Raw genomic sequence first — 17,874 nt, 5'->3', positions numbered from 1 at the left:
GCATTCCAGGCCACATGCACACACAGAGAGAACCCAGGATATACATGCACACTTTGGCCATGTCCATACATGCAGGCACGTGCACTTGCAGCAGTTCAAATAGAAGCAGTGCAAATTTGAGCTGAGGCTTTTTGCCTTAGCGCACAAGCCCGGACATGCACTTTGGTGTGGGGCAAATTGTGCCACTTGGGGCAAAATAACCCTGCCTGGCTCCTCCTGGATCTGCAGCCAGGGGGAGCTTGAGCCTGGGGCCAGCACCTATGTCCTGAGCACTATAAAAAGCTGCCCTGTCAAGTAGCTCAGGACTACTCACTGTCAGTAGCTTCTGGGCCCCAGCCAATTGGTACCTGGGGACACTATCCCTTGTGCCAGCTGGACTGGTGAAGCAGCCCTAAGAGTTCCTTTCACCACTGCAGCAGTCTGGCACTGGGGGCTGCTGCCTGTAATCCACTGCACACCTGCCATACCTGGATGGGGACTGCACATCCAGAAGAGGCATCTACCCCTCTGGGCCAACTGCCAGTGGGCTGTGGCTGCAGGGTTGGCCTTTGTGCGGCACTACTGCCATGTGTGCCCCACTGAGCCATCTGGGCAGCTGTCACTCAGAAAATGTTCCCAGTGTGGTGGCCTGCTTTGAACTGTCAAAGCATGTCCTCCTGGCTATAATTGGCCAGGAGATCAGCCACCTCCAGCTGGGTCCAAGGTGACAGCTCTGATCAGGCAGAGTCCTGCCACTTGCTTCCCTAGCAGAAACTCTGGTGTTCCCTATTTGAGAACTGAAAAATCCCTGATAAAAAGATTCCAAAGTCACTCTGCTAAATACCCTGAAATCCATGTTCCTCTACAAGTAAAGCAAAAGACCACTATGTAAATATGAGAGAGAGAGTGTGATCAGTTGGGCAATGTTTTTTTTGATGCATCTATAGTGTTAAAGCAAATTGGAAGCCTACCAGTGTCTCTAACATCATAATAAGTGAATTCTAAATACCTATATGTTTTCCTTCCTGCCACAGGGGCTACAGCCCCCCAACAGGGCCTACAGCCTCCCCTTAGGGGGTACAGCCCCCTAACAGGAGCTCCAGGCCCCTCTTCAGGGGCTACAGCCTGCTAGATTGCTGCCCAGCCCCATCCCCTGCCAGCTGCTGTAGCTCCCCCCATGGCTGCCCCACCCAGACCCACCCCCACCCACCAGATCCCCAAGGGCTGCCCCACCTGGCCCCATCCCCCACTAGCACCCCCAGGTAACAATGGCTGCCCCCCCTCCACTGCAGCCTCCAGCACTTAAAAAAAAAAGAAGCCTCTATTTACCACGGGAACAGGGGTGTGGGGGGGGGGCTCTGGGGCCTCTGGGCAGCACAGGGCAGCTGAGGGCATCAGGACCCTGGCTGGGGCCACTGGGGCTCTTATCCAGCCCCTCTGTGGAGGGGTGGGGGTAGTGACCCCAACGGGCAGCTGTACTGCTGGCATGTAAGTGCCAGGGTTTGTTTGGTTTTTTTAATTGCTGGGATGTTGGGGGAGGGGGACAGTGATGGTGGGGATGAGGGGTCTGGAGGGGATGGGGATGGGGATGGGTGGGGCAGGGCTCAGAGGGATCAGGGGGCAGATGGGGCCAGATAGTGTAGGGTTTGTGGGGGCACTGGGGGATAGGCAAGGGGTGGGGCTAGGTGGGGAAGGGATTGGGGGGATTGGGGACACAGGTGAGGGTGGGGCTGGACAGGGAAGGGATCAGGGGGAGTGGGAGAGTGGGTAGGGCCAGCGGGGGTGGGATGGGGCCCTTACTTAGCAGCGCTACAGCTTGGGTCCAGCTCCCTGCACAGGCAGGCAGTGTGCTTCCGCACCAGGGCACAGCAGACAGCATGCTTCCGCATCAGAGATGCTTTGGCAGCCAGAGCATCTCTGTGGAGGACACAGCCTCCCATTGCTTCAGGTCATGGTCCAGGACCATGCCATGCCCTGCATTCTTTGTCTGTGGGTTTTTTTGACCCCTGAATATTGGGGTCTAATTTTGCCCTGGGCTGCAAATTTGCAGCATGGAGAACATTTTCTCATTCCTGCACATGCCTCTTACAGCATCTCAAAGGAGTTGGAGATTCTGCAAGAGACACATGCAGGCTCATCTGGATGTGCCCTTTGAGGGCACAGGGTGCACTGTGTAGGCATGTGTGGGACAGCTAGCTGATGGCTTATGGCCAGGTGGGTGGTCATGATGTACCCAGCAGCCAGTTAGGAGTGGCTCAGCCATTTGACTCTACTCAGGAATCTTAGCCAACCTGGGAAGACCACAGGGCTTTCCAGGAGGTGTGCAATAGCCACCCACTGCCCCCTACACCCTCACTCCCATGGGCTTTTTGAATGCCTGTACTTAGCCATATTGACTTTGTGTGGGTACATGGGATCCAAACACATCAGTCAACATGAGTAATCTATAACTTTTTTATGATGTTAGAATTTCTCCCAGTACTCTTCTATTCTTTGACTTAAAACCAGCTATTTTCTCCACCTTTACACAGAGCTTTTCTGTGATGACAATAACTTTTAGGTGATGCTTAAGAAGAAAAAAAAGAGGTGATAGAAATTTCTAGACCAAGCCTAACTAACTATGACCTTTGTATTTTCCCTACAGACAGACATTTCCAGAAGTTGAAATTATTACTAAATATATTACAGTCTTTGTACAATAAAAAGCTTTATTACTCTTACTATGGGCAGCAGAAAAAATCTTTACATCTTTACTTCTGAAGCAATATCCTCTGTCCTAAAAGCAATGAAGCCTTTCAAGGGATAAAAACAGTAGACTGTAGAAAGGTGGTTTATGATGTTCTATCTTTGTGGCAATTGTGGTTCATATATTTTTACTAAGTATAGTGTTTATATGTAAATGAAATTATTATCTAACAGAAAGTACTGTTTTCATAAAGTAAGAAAAGGTTTTATGTCCTAAAAAATAGAGCAGAATAAGCTAGTGAGGCATCTCAGCATGTATTTGATGGCTGTGAAGTGAACTATTTGATTTCCTATTACAGCTCTACCATACAATGTCTTACCACAGCCACCAAACCCACCCTACTCGATATCTAAGCTTTCATCAGGGGCTCCCACAGTATAAAGTGGGCTTTACACTGTTAAGAAATAAAATGTATGTACTTGAAAAATCCATGAAGGCATAGTCTTTAAATTGTGAATGTTGGAAAAGGTGATGGATAACATATTTTCATGCCCTACTAAGGAAAGAATAAAGGTAATTTATTCAGAAAAGTTGTTCTATAAAAGTGGCACTCATGAATGCAATATTTAACCTGTGTCTGAGACTTCCAGATCAAATAGACTCAGTTTTTATTTCTGAATATGTTTGTTCTAACTGTCAGTGCATCACACTGGACCTAAGAATAGAAATCTCAAAAACATCCCTCCTTCCAGCTTCTTGTTTTAATGGACTTTGAGGTCGTGATTCAGCAAAACACTCAAAGACACGCTTATTGATCCCCTTTCATCTGATTATGGATAGATTTAAGCATCAAGCACTTTGACAAGTGTATTCCTGAATCACTTCCCATGGATCTTGTGATTTAAACCTGCTTAACAGTTCTGTGCCTGTGCATGCATTTGTCAGACCTACTGGCTCACTTAAACCGTATTATCTTAAATCGGGTTCCCACTTGTGCACATCTCTGCTGTTGCTGGGAGCTGTGCTGGGAACATGATCTACATAATCTGGGGTAGCAGGAGAGGTGGGCAGGATCCAGGAGCTAATGGATCCATGAGGGGCTGAGGTGGGTCTAGGGGAGAGGAGGATGAGGGGGAATGGTGGTTCTATGGGAGGAGATTGTTCATTTAGGGATAGGTGGTCAGAAGGCCAAACATGGCTTGATCAGGTTGGGAGGGCAGGGTAGGAAAAGCACAGCCTGGGGCAGGCAGCAAGTCTTTCCCTTCCCTTTAGCTACACTTTGAACCCATACACGTTTGGTTAGATCAGGCATGGGTTAGCCTGATTTGCATAGTACACCTCCTTAGATGAACTAAAATTAGATCAGGATGGCCATTATTTGCCTGATATAAACTCCTCAGATGGATCTAGACATTCAGGCACGTATGGTTTGTGGCACTGCAAACATCTTTGCAGCACGACAAACTGCACAAATTGCACATTAATCAGTACACAGCATTGATAATTTGCAGCACTGGGGTAAATTTCCTACTGGGATTTCCCAATAGCAGTGAAGCCTTGGATAGTCCACCCATGCTACACAGTACAGCTACAGCTTGAGTCCTGGGGTGCAAGGATGTTCATCCTGGGGTGCAAGGATGTTCATCAGTTTCCTACTCCACCTCAGGTACTGGGATTTCCCAATAGCAAAAAACAAGGGCAACTGCTGCGTAAGTTGCTGCGTAAAGGGCAAGGGCAAGGGGTGTTGGCAACCCATTATGCCCACAAAGCCTTGTCCTTTATGCAACACTGCTGCACCAACCAGTTGTGAGAATGAGGCCGATGCGCTCGCCCGCTCTCTGGGCCCCTGAAAAGCTGTCCCCGTGCTGCCAGGCCTGGCCAGATGCCTACAGTGCCCAGAATAGGGGCCCAGTGAGTGACTGAGAAGCCGTACAACAGTGGTAATGACCCATAAAACCTGGTAGCACAGGGCAGGCTGCTGTCGGTGGGTGAAGGCAGGTGGAGATGTTTGTGGCAGCCAGAGGATGCCTGCAGGTGGGCCTGGGTGCTGGCAGGCCTGGATGTAGCCTGCAGCAGTCTCCAGCAGCCTGAAAGACTGGCAGCTGTGTGGCCCTGTGGCACCAGGCAGCAATGTGGGGGTGCAGACAGGCTGGGGCAGTTGGTCTATAGCCTGACCAGAGGGACACAGGGATCTGGAGTCACACCTGGAGCCCCAGAACTCTGAATGCCTGCAGGCTCTAAAAAGCTTGAGGCAGGGGCTGCTATAGAGGCATCCTAGATCTGGAGCAGGAGAGGCTCCCACCCCAGAGCCCTAGGGCTAGCCTAGTAGCAGGGATGACCTGGGAGCAAATTTGCTCCCAGGTTGCATCTACACATGTTGTACTGTGCGGTAACTAATTGTGTCGTACGTGTAGACATGCACATTTACTGTGTGGTAAACTATGCTCTTGTGCAGTTAAGCATCTCATGTAGACGTTCCCAGTAAGAAGCCCATTGTCCAGTGTATTATCAATACAAAACATGGCTTTTCAGTGATAGTTGTGAAACAAGAATAACCCAAAGATCTCTTTAAAAAAATTCTGAATTTAGATCCTTTAGATCCCTAATGCACAGTTATAACATGATTCAGCACTTGGGGTGACTGTACATGTGCCATCAGACTGCTTCTATGCACTATAATTATAAAGCATCAGAACAGATGCAATTAATCAAGTCTGCTGGAGCATGTTAATTAGGAAGCTCCAGCCAGCCTCCATGACTTGTGTGTCAGTGTCCCCACACTTCAAAACGGTGGCAGGGCACTATAATTGAAGCTCATCCAACAAGCTTTAGATAAAGTGCTCCCAATGCCATTTTGAAGCATAAGGGCACTGATACACAAGACACTGTGGGCACTTGAATTAGAGCAGATCTTGGAGCCGCTCTAATTAAAGTGCCTCCCACCCCAGATGAAGGATCAATGGCGTAATGCCAAAATTCAAATAAGGGACTTCTTTAAATGTTCTATCCCAAACAAGTAAGGATGAGACATTCTCTGAATATAATATGCATCCTGACTCCTTCTCCAAAAATCTATTCATTCCACCCTTCAATCAACCAATTGTAAAGAGTTACTGCTTCTGAATGACACAAATTTAGGTTCATCTTGCCTGTGTCTATTTTGATTTTTTTGCTACTGTTATTTCTCCATCCATTCAGGCACTATTTTTATGCTGATACAGTGTTTGGAAAAATACCTGAATGTTCTGAAGTGCTGTGTCCTCTCTTTAGAACTGTTAACGAATTACACTGGACCAATTTTTCCAGATTGAACATTTGGACAGACTGATATTTCCTACAGAAAATTTTCAGATTTTTTTACATTTGGATTTTCCATTGGGGAAATGAAAATTAAGGTTTTCTGGCTACCCCACATGGAAAGAACTTTCTGAACCACCATTTCTGGAAGCAGTAAAAGAGGCAGAAAGCCTGGGTACTCCTCAAAGCCCACCTACAAGGGTGAAAAGTGAAATTGATAAGTACCTTTTAGGTGGGCAGCTGACAAGTAAAAATTGTTCATTTCATCTCTCCCCAAATTGATGTTTGCTTGTATTTTTAATCACTCCAGTGAAATTTTATTTCCTAGATTAAAAAGTTTTAAAAAATGATGGGATTTTTTTGCACAGGGATTTCCATTTTCCAGCCAACTCAAACACTTATTATGTTAATCCTCATTCTCACATTAATTTGTTTGTCATTATAGTGACTAATTTGTCATAGGCTTGCATTGCAATCTCTTTGAGCAGGAACTGTCATTTTATTAAGTGCGAGCACAGTGCCTAGCACAATAGTCCCAATTAGGCCCTCCAAGCACTTCTGCATTACAATATATACTTTAAAAAATGCTCCTTGCACCTTTTTAATTTTCTATTCCTACCTTTGTGTTTTTAGCCACTCTTCTAATATATCATCATAGGAGAATTTGTCAATATACAAAGTAATGAAAACTAGATAGTGAGGAAATAATATAGATTTTTACCTTGGGTGATTAAATTCTCACTGGCATTAACCTGTTAGTATGATCTGTAAGTCTTTTAGGGTTTTATAAATAGCTTTATCTCTTCATTCCACATGAGGAAAAAGCAAAATGTTATTTATTGAAACTTTCTACCACTGCCGCATGGAATTTTTCAAAGAATTATTTTAAGTTTTGGGAAAATCTCTTGATATTAAAGGACTAAAGATACAAAATAATGAAACCTTCTTTATATCTTTCAGTCCCAGCTGTACATGTTGTCACACACTATTTTGTGAAGGAACTTCTTTTAATCCATGCAAAAGTGGTACTTCTCTTGTACTGTAATGTAGATGTAAAGCTAAAAGAAGCCATCATAATTTCATTCATTCATGCTGAATTACTTAGAAATGCTGAAAAGAATTTGTAATATGTAATATTTGCTTTGCAAACTAACTGAATATTTATAATATTTAATCTATACCATGCTATTTATTCAAAAAAAAGACATATTTGTTTTTGTTTTCTTAGTAGAGCATAAGGCAAATTATATTAATTAGGCTATTTACATGATTTCTTAATTTGGAGCAGTGAAAGTTGCCTTTAGCTAGCAAAAAATTAGAAATACAATCACTAGAGATATCACAAGTGTGTTAATTATATCAGGCTCCATCAAGTTCTGATAGGACACAAAATGGTTTCTTCCCCTCCACACTCTTTTTCCACTAAGCTATTCGAAGGTTACCTATAGCAAACAGTACATGATAATAGATAGCACACTTCCAGTTCCATTGTTAACACTTCTGCAATATCCAGGTGTGCAGGCATGTATGGTTTGTGGCACCACAGACTTCTTTATGGCACTAGAAACTACATGTCTTGCATGTTAAAATATGCCCCACACTGAACATTTGCAGTTCAGGGGCAAAATTTGCTACCAGGAAATCCTGGAAAGGAAAAAAAATGCCGCAAAAAAGCAGCGGTGCACAACAAAGGAGCATGCACTAGAAGACAGAGAGGCTTGGTTTTCCTGGGAGATACTCTGGCTGCTGACCAGAATTTCTCACCTCTTTTAGTTCTACCTCAACTCCTCTAGTAAATGGGGAGCTGGGAGAAACAGGGAAACAGCAGTTTCCCTGAAGAAGGGCATTTTGCCTTGCACCAAAGCGCACATGGAGTGTGCCCAGATGAGTGTGTACATGCCTCTTGCAGCATCTCAAAGCCCTTTGAAATGCTGCAAGAGGCACATGCAGGAAAAAACAACAACATTCCCTGTGCAAATTTGCAGTGTGGGGCCAAAATAAGACCCCTGGATATCCCAGGGTCAAAAAATACCCCAGGCAAAAAAAGGACCATGCTCTGAGGCAACTAGAGGCCTGAATCCTACACAGAGATCCTTTGGTAGCCAGCCAGAGAATCTCTGTAGCTGGCCCTCACCCTGGTGCTGAAGCATGATGCCTGCCTTTGCATGGCAGGCAGCATATCAGCCACAGGGAGCTGAAGCTGGGCTCTGAGCCAGTAAGTAGGGGGCTGGAGGAGAGGGCAAGGGATCATGGGGGGAACCCCACCTGGCTCCATCCCTTACCTGCCCCCAAGTCCCCCTGACCGCTGCCCCACTGACCCCATCTCCCACCTGCCCCTGAACCCTCCTGATGGCTGCCCCACCTGGCCCCCACATCCTAGCAATAAAAAAAAAGCCCCACAGTCACTAGCAGTAGCAGCTGCCATCGAGGTCACTGAGGTCTCTTGGCAGAGCCCCCTGCCCACAGCATGGGGCAGCTGGGGGCAGTGGGGACTGGCCCTGGCCACCTGGCCCCCTTACTGCCACTGCCCTATCACACAGGTGCAGCCAGAGTTCTCCATCTTAGAGGCTTCCAGCTGCACCAGAGCCTTCTTCTTGGCTTTGTGCTCAAAGGGGACCTGCACCCAGTCACTTATGGGGTGGTCCTCAGATGGACAGGTTCCAGTAGGAGAAGGTGAGGGTTGGAAGGATGGGGTGTTTACAGTGGGGACATGGCTAGGGGCAGTGGGAGCCTTCTCCCTGTACTGCTAGCTGCCTTGGGACTCTGCCAAACTTGGTTGGGTGGGTGGGGTCCCCTGAGCTCACGAGGGAGCTGGGAGTTGTGGCCAGGGTGCCAGAGCAGCCTGGTGGGGACAGGGCACTGGCAGTGGGGGTACCTCTCTTGCCAGTGGGAACCACAGATGCTTTTCCTGTATGCAGGAGATGCCATCCCTGATGGCGGGGAAGGAGCATGGGAAAAACTTCAGGAGGAGCCTGCCCAGGGTGGACCCCTGGCCCTTTTGGCTCCCTGCCAGAGTCCCGCCTGTCCCTGTGGCAGAGGTTGCCATCTTCTCTACCTGCAGAGGAAATTGGTCAGACTCTGCCTTTGAGTTGGGGCCTGCAGGGGCATGCATCCCCTCAGGGGCTTTGTTGGGAACTGCCCCCATAATTGGGTTGCAGGAAGCTCTGTAAGGGCATCTGCCCCCCCACCCCAAGTTCCTGTCCTGCCATTTCTTCACATAGGGGATAAGGAATTCAATAAATAAAAGCAAAATATACAGTGGGGCTGGTGAATCCGGTAGGGGCAGGCTTGGGCTGTGGGGAAGGGGTGGAGGAGCAGGGAAGGGGCTGAACCTCACTGAACTACAGCTCCACAGGAAACTGGGCAGGCTATGCTTGAAACAGAAGAAATAAAGTAAAATAGTATAAGAATAATTTAGTACTATATTAGTTCTTAACAGTGCAGATACTATACTTTCCCAGCTCTTTATTTCCTTTCTTTATTTCCTTTTTGAAATCAGAAAAAAGCTTGTTAATTCAAACCTTGTCCCTAAGGGATAGGGAAAAACAAAACAAGGAAACTCAGTTGGACTGGCATGAGCTTTCAAAGGCTACAGCCTACTTCATCAGATACTGTTAATGGACTGGCAGAGAGCAGGAGTATTAAATAGAAAAGAATAAGGTAATTTAAAGACAAAGGATAGGAAGAGTGAGAGGCACTGCTGAGGGAGACAAAACTAAATTAAAGATATCAAGAGCTAAATAAAGCAATCATTGAGGGACACAGAAGTCATAAAAGCCATAGAAGTTATAAAGGTATGACTTCTTCTTCCACAATTTTACATTGAAGTTGGTTTTTAAAATTTTTGTGGTTTTAAAAATCTACTGTGAGATCAGTGATGGAAAAACCTCACAGTTATAAAGAAAACCTGGAAAATATAATCTCTACACATTCAAATGCCAGAAAGCAGATAAGAAAACTTTGTTAGGGATTTTTAAATCATTTCAATTTGGGGTCCCTGATTCATGACATTTGCACTTTTTTATTAACATCACTACACTATTTGAAAGGGTACATTAAGACAAGGGAAAACAATTGTAAGTTAACTTGACTCTGGAGTGGATCTGGGACCAAATTTCAATAAATCAGTTTAACTTAAATCAGTTAAGTCTGAGACTACATCCATCCAGATTTATCTTAAACTGGTTTCAGCTGATCCAAGAGAAGTTTATGTGCACTGAACTTCTGTTTTGTTACAATTTTGCACCGATTTCTGATTACTTATACTGGTTTATGGGTTTAGTCTCTGTCCCTAAGAGAAACTGGACATTAACAAGTCCATGGGCTGAGACAGAGAGTCTGAAAAAACTGGGAGACACCATTTAATCCCCCTTGGAAGAGATGTTTGAAAATTTGTGGTGCTCAGGTGAGGTCCCAAAGACTTGAAAAAAGCCAACATGGTCCCTATCTTCAAGAAAGGGAGGAGGGGTGACCCAGGTAATTATAGACTAATCAGTATGATGTCTATCCCTGAAAAAGAATCCTGGAAAAAATTGTCAAGGGATCCATCAACACCAGTCTAATGGAATGCAAAAATCTGAATGCCAGTCAACATGGCTTTGTGACTGGCATGTCTTGCCTGACAAACCTCATCTCCTTCTATGACCAGATAACATGTGCCCTGGACAAGTGAGATGATGTGGATGTGAAGAAAGCCTGGATTTCAAGAAAGCCTTTGACCTAGTTACCCATGATGTCCTCATGGTTAAGTTGGGGAACTGTGGCTTTGATCATCTTATGCTCTGATGGCTAGGTAACTGACTATGGGGTTGGACCCAAAGAGTACTAGTGGATGGAAGCAAATCAGTGTGATGCAAGGTGACCAGTGGAGTCCCTCCAGGCTTGGTACTTGGGCTGGTACTCTTTAACATCTTCATTAATGATCTGGATTCAGGAGTCAGATGTGAACTGGCCAAGTTCATGGATGATATCAAAGTATAGGGGAGGGTGGTCACACCACAGGACAGGCTGGGGATACAGGCCAACTTGGATGTACTCTCAAGGTGGGCTGGCCAAAACCTGATGGCCTTCAATGTAGAGAAGTGTTAGGTGCTGCACTTTGGTAGGAAGAACCTTCAACACACTTACAGGCTCAGCAGCGCTATGCTCACTAGCACCATGACTGAAAGGGACTCGGAGATCTTGATTGACCGCAAGATGAATATAAGCCACCAATGCAATTCTATGGCTGGCAAAGCAAACCAAACTCTGGCATGCATCCACCAATGCATCTCAAGCAAAACCAGGGAAGTCATCCTGGTGAGACTGCAGCTGGGGTATTGGATCCAGTACTGCCCCCCCCCCCACTTCAGGAGGGATGTGGAGAAGCTTGAGACAGTCCAGTGGAGAGCCATTCATATGATCCAAGGCCTGTAGGGCAAGCCATATGAGGTACTTGGGACTCTTTAGTCTGGAAAAGAGAAGGCTCATAGGGACTTGGTGGCAGCCTATAATTATATAAGAGGGATGCATCAGGACCTGAGAGAACAGCTGTTCACGAGAGCTCCCTAAGAGATAACAAGGTCTAACAGCCATAAACTCCAGGAAGGGTGATTTAGACTAGACATAAGAAAAAAGTTCTTTACAGTGCGAGACTCCAAGGTCTGGAACAAACTCCACGCAGAGGTGGTGCAAGCACCTACTCTGGGCTCTTTCAAAAAAAAATGTTGATTTATTTATTGCTGGGGTCACTTAATCTGACTTCTTGCTCAATGATCTCATGAGGTCCCTTCCAGCCCCTAATGTCTATGAAATCTATGAAAGAAGGGTTAGGGAATACCTACGAGGGCGAAAAGCTGCCTAGTTCTGGGTAAGAGCATGCACCTCCAGGAACAAAGACTGGACATTTCTGGTGGCTTCAATAAACATCTCTTGACAGACCCAGTGCCCTAGATGCATGAAGAGAAAGGGAAAGATTAGCATGAAATGATAGAATATAGAGACAAGGTCATGAAAAGGAAAGTGCCAGCTTGAAATCAGGGAAGAGGAAATAGCTTAGATAACTTTGAGGTACTCAGGGTTGTGGGCCAGACTGGGTACAGAGGGACTGTTTTACCCTTTGAAGGAAGCAAGGACACTTTTCTGTGTTGCAATTGCCCTAGAAATGCTTTTGTTGGAGAAGACCTATCTGGTTTCTTGGTTGGAGATTTGGGATATACTCCTTTCCCCCCTGAAAAGGTAATTTCCCTCTCTCATTAGCTGAAAGGAAGGGCCACAGACAACCAGGGAAGGTCAAGGACCAAAAGTCTAAGTTTTGGAACTGAAAGGATCTAGGACTTATCCCACTCTAGAAACCACACTTGGGCTGGATTTAGGAGCCAGAGAGACTGACAAGGACAGGGATCCTGAACAAGTACTTCCCTATGGAAATCTGTGACAAAACCAGATTTCAATTAAATCTCGGGGGGGGGTGCGGAAATCTGTTGGTCAGCACAGCAAGACAATGGAGCAAGTTGCCAAGGGAAGTTCTGGAATCTCTTTCATTGGAGGTTTCCAAAAGAAGGCTATATAAAATTTTTGCCTGGGATGATTTTGAACTACATCCTGTATTTGTGCAGGGAGTTAAACTAGATGATCCTTGAGGTCCCTTTCCAACCTTATGCTTCTAGATCTGTATTCTATATTCTCTACTTGCATGCTTCCTCTCCTAAGGGTTGTCCTTGTATTTGCTAAATGTCACCTCTCTTCCCTGAGCCTTTTTCAACCTATGTTTCCATCTAAACACTGCTCACTACCTGTCCTCCGGCACTTAAATATTCATTCAGTCTTATCTTTTTTTCGCCTAAAGCTGTAATATTCAGACTTGACCATCACCAATGTTCCATCTCTGACTGACCTGTTCAGTACATAATCATCTAATATCATTAAATACAGTAGTAGAGTGAGAGAGTGAAAGATGGAACAGGATGGAATATTTTGATCAAAAACAGACATTGACTTTATAGATTGTAGTTTTAGAATTGTTTTTGGTGAAAAACTTACCTCTAATGAGGCGAAGGTCTTTAAAATATGGCATTAAATACTGAATCTAAGTAACTCCATAGACAATTTTTTGAAGAAAATTAATTAATTGATAACAAATCAAACTACACTTTGGGTGCATCTACAAATATATTTGATCTTAAATCAGTTAACTTGTGAGTAAACTACTCATGAATAAATGCTCCTGGGCAAGTGTCTATACATGCAGGGACATGGGAGCTGATTTGCTGCTCCTGGCAGCAAACTATTCCCACTTTCAGTGGACCTGCAATGGGCCTGTGCTGCTACCCACTAGATAGTAGCACAGCCTGAGATTCCCACTAGCTGCCCCTGACTAGGATTGTTCCCAGTCCCCATTTCATGATCTCAGGGAGTAGGCTCTTTTCTCCACTCAGAGCTTGATCTCCACTCAGCTCTGTGATTGTGGAGCTGGGTGGGAAACAGGCTGGAGAGTTTGTTCCTAATCTCCCAGCCCGAGCTTTATGGTCATTGGACTTGGGCTGGGAGATCCTGTTGCAGACCTGATACTGGGAGTTAAGGATCTCCCAGCCCCCCACTCCCTGATCACGATGGTGAAGCAGGGGCTGGGAAATAAGTATCTCCCAGGCCCTGCTTCACAATCAGAATCGCAGAACGGGGAGGCTTGGAGCTCCTTGTTTCTGGAGTAGCAGGACATGTTCCCCACCCTAGCTCCAGTGGTGGATCCCATCCCAGCAGCAGGCAGCTCGTGGAGGCAGGAACCAATATACTTCCCCCTGGTGGCCAGCTGACTAGAAGCAGACTTGCTCCCAATCAGGCATCTACATGAGTGCTACTGTGCAGTAACTACTCATGAGTAAATTTGCTACTTTCATTTGAAGGTAGCAAATTTACTCATATTAGTGAATTTCACTATACAGTAAGCATGTTCACTTATAGATTCATATGCTTACCATGCAGTAAACTATTCTGTGGCCTAGTAAAATGATTGTGTAGATGTACCCTTTGTGGGAGCATCCACACATGCAAGCACACACGCTTCCAGAAACTCAAATAGAAGCGATGCAAATTTGCCCATGCTCAGACATGCACTTTGCTGTGGAGCAAATTGTGCCACTTCAGGCAAAATAACCCTGCCTGGCTCCTCCCAGATCTGCAGCCAGGGGGAGCTAGAGCCCAGGGCCAGCACCTGAGCTGTCCCCAGCAGTATAAAAAGATGCCCTGTCCTCGCCCCAGAAATATAAAAATCCACCAGGGCTACTAGCTCTCAGGAGCTTCTGGGGCCCAGCCAATTGGTACCTGGAGACATTATCCCTTGTGCTAGCTGGATTGCTGAAGCACCCCTGAGAGTACCCTGCACCCTCTATCCTCTGCAGCAGTCTGGCAGTGGGGGCTGCTGCCTGGCTGTGACCTGATGTGCACATGCCAGATTCAGATGGGGACTGCAGAGTCAGTAGGTGTATCTGCCCCTCTGGACCAGCTGTCTGTGGACTGCGGTTGCAGGGTTGGCCTTTGTGCGGCACTACTGCCATTTGTGCCCCCTGCCTGGCCACCTGGGCAGCTATCACCCGGAATATGTTCTGGGTGTGGTGGCTTGCTTTGAACTGTCAAAGCATGTCCTCCTGGCCCCATTTGACGAGAAGGTCAGCCACAGCCAGATGGCTCCAAGGTGCCAGCTCTGAGCAGGTCCTGCACTGGCCTCCCTAACAGGAATTCTGGTGTTCCCTATTGGAACACTGAAAAATCCCTGATAAAATCCCAAAATTACTCTCTAAAATACCCCCAAATCCATATTCCTCCACAAGTAAAACAAAAGACCACTATAAAGAGAGAGAGAGAGAGAGAGAGAGAGAGAGAGAGAAAGAGAAACAGCGATCAGTTGGACAATGCTTTATTGATGCATCTACAGTGTTAAAACACGTCTCTTATCATAATAATAAAGTGAATTCTAAATACAGGTTTCATGAATTCATAAATACATATTTTGCTGCCTTCCCACAGGGCGATGGCCTCCACACAAGGGGTTGGTCCCCCACACAAGGGCTACACGCCCCAACAGGGGATTCAGCCCCCCAACATGGGGTTTGTCCCCCACACAAAGGGTTAAGCTCCCCAAAAGGGGGTTCAGCACTCTCAGAAGAGGTACAGCCCCCCCAAAAAGGGCTTCATCCCCCACACAAGGGATACGGCCCCCCAACTGGGACCAAATGGCCCCTGCAAGGGCTACCCACCCCCTGCAAGGGCCACATGCCCCACCCTGGCCCCCCATTTGCTGCCTGACCTGGCCCCATCCCCCACCAGCTGCTGCAGACCCCCAATGGCTGCCTCACCCAGCCCCACCCACCACTCCCCCAGATCTTCCCAATGGCTTCCCCACCCAGACCCACTCCCCAACTTACACCCCCAGGCCCCCAGGGCTACCCCCACAACCTCAGGAACTATCACTTAAAAAAAACCCAGAAAAATAATGGAAAAAAAGGCTTCTGCTTACCTGAGAAGCAGGGGTGAGGGGGGCTCTGGGGCTTCCTGGCAGAGTCCCCCAGGCAGCACAGGACAGTGGAGGGGAAGCAGGGCCTGGGATGGGGCCGTTGGGGCTGTCAGCCTGCCCCGCACTGTGGGGGCAGGCCCCAGTCAGACAGAGGGCAGCTCCAACTGCTGGTAAGAGCTGGGTTTTTGGTTTTGTTTTTAAAGTATGGGGTGGGGGGAAGGGACTGTTGGGGGTTTGGGGGGATGGGGCCAGAAAGGACAGGGGTCAGGGTCCTTGGGGGGGGGTGGGGAAGGGGCCAGCCCCGGCAGGGGGAGAAGGTTTGGGGGGGCTGGCAGGGGAAGGGGCCGGCCCCAGTAGGGTTTGGGAATCTCAGGGGTCTGGTGGGAGGACGGGCCAGCTCCAGCAGGGGTCAGGGACTCGGGGGAGGCTGGCAGGGGGTGCAGCTAGTTTTGGCAGGGGTCAGGGGCTCACGGAGGTCCCCTCCCATAGTCCCTTCCCCCCTCCTCCAGCCCCCCCGACCCCTTACTCACCGGCACTGGAGACCTGCTGCAGAAACACCTGGTCTGGCTGACCACATGTTTCAGCACCAGGGAAAGGGGCAACCAGAGTGTTTCTATGGAGGACCCAGACTCCGTTTGCCTCAGGGCACAGTCAGGGACCTGCCCCACTTTTTTATACTTCACTTTTTTTTAGACCCCTGGGTATCCAGGAGTCTAATTTTCTCCCTGCGCTGCAAGTTTGCAGCACAGGGAACATCTTTTTCTTTCCACACGTACCTGTTGCCCTGCCTCAAAGGGGTTTGAGACAGGGCAAGAGGCCCTGTGTGTCTAGCTTTAGAAGCTCAGAAGTGGCTTATGAGTTGAGGAGACTGCAGGTAGGTTTGCCTGAAGCTAGTTTTCTACAAGAACCAAAAGAACTGTAAGGAAGAAAGGGAAGAAACTGAAAAAAAAGCTTAAAATTTTTTATCTGTAAATTTCTTTTTTTTCCTCTGGAGAGGTACTGTGCCAAATTTGGAACCTAATTTAATCACCACCTTATGAAACAGAATTATATTCTTGTATAAAGTGCAAATTAGAACACATTCTTGAATGCTGAACTACTACCAAAGCTTCCATAATAATTTTAACAACACAGTAACCTCTAAAATGTTAACACTATTTACCTGGTAATAAGAAACCAGGTGTTAAAAAATGGAGTTAAGAAATCAGATAGAAGCTAGCAGTAGTGAGTACTGTCCATTCACATAATTCCTCCCAAACAACTGAAAATTTTAGAGCATTAATGTCCTGCAGCCCCATTCTTTTCTTTGCAGTAGTAACACTAGTATTCTTTTTTGTCTTCACCTTTTGACTGGCATATTCTGTATCATTGCCACTAACCCTGTATCAAGAAGTAGCTCTGCAAATCAGAACAGAAGTTAAAACAGATTCACAGAAGCCAAATGAGAATGTGCACCTTCAACTCAGCAGACACCATTGAAGAGGACTCTAATGGGCAATTTAAGTACTTCTTCCAGTGCAGCAATATACTATGATGTTCAGAACCATAGAACAAAGAGACAGCAGAGCTTGGGCTGATGCTGTTCAATTGCTGAACTGAGGATCTGGAAAATGAGATACAAAAACAACTGGTGGCTTTAGCTCAAGGTAGTGGGATAAAACAGAGAAGATGCACTATTTACTACAGGTGCTGACTTCAGCCACTGCTACCATTAGAATCTGTCACTCCTGTATTGACAGTTGCTTTTAAATTGAAGTCCTGAGACACTAGAAAATATGAAGGAAGGCTAAGTGAAACTGGTGAACATTGTTATGCTAATCACGCCTCCAAAATTAAATTTCTTTCATAAAATTTTGGGAGATGGAATCATTTGTACAGTAAACTCACCAAAATTCAGCCATTAGAACTGAACTTAGACCAGGAGAAATAAGATTAATTTATGAGAGAGGCAGAAAAGTTCAGTAAGATATGGTAATAGAATTATTACTATAATCAAATTCATTTAGTATCTGGAATGCATGGCTAAAAATGAAGGGAACATGGCTTCTCTTTCTTCCTCTGCAAATGATCTTAACATACTTGGAACACTTTATTGTCATTGACAACCACCAACAGGAGTTTGGTCACTCATCTCATGGGTGGCACAATCAGGCCCTTAGGACACTGATTATTTAATTCTTTGACAATATAAAATATAAAATATTTTAGGCACAAGAAGGCCAATAATAAAAATTCAAAATTGTTCATTCATCTTGTATGAGGTACCCAAATTTTTTGTTTGCATATATATAGGTTTCCTTATGTTTTACATAGAACATGTCAGAGCAGACTTGATTAATTGAGTCTGCTATCTGTTATAATTAAAAGGCTCTAGCACCACCTCTTTGTTACGTCTATTAAGCCTCCATGAATTTTTAAATGCTAG

Source organism: Crocodylus siamensis, chromosome 8 (assembly GCF_052110815.1).
Source record: "Crocodylus siamensis isolate JL-2025a chromosome 8, ASM5211081v1, whole genome shotgun sequence".
In the NCBI taxonomy this organism is placed as follows: Eukaryota; Metazoa; Chordata; order Crocodylia; family Crocodylidae; genus Crocodylus; species Crocodylus siamensis.
The sequence above is the reverse complement of the archived record's forward strand: the minus strand, read 5'-3'. Positions refer to the sequence as shown.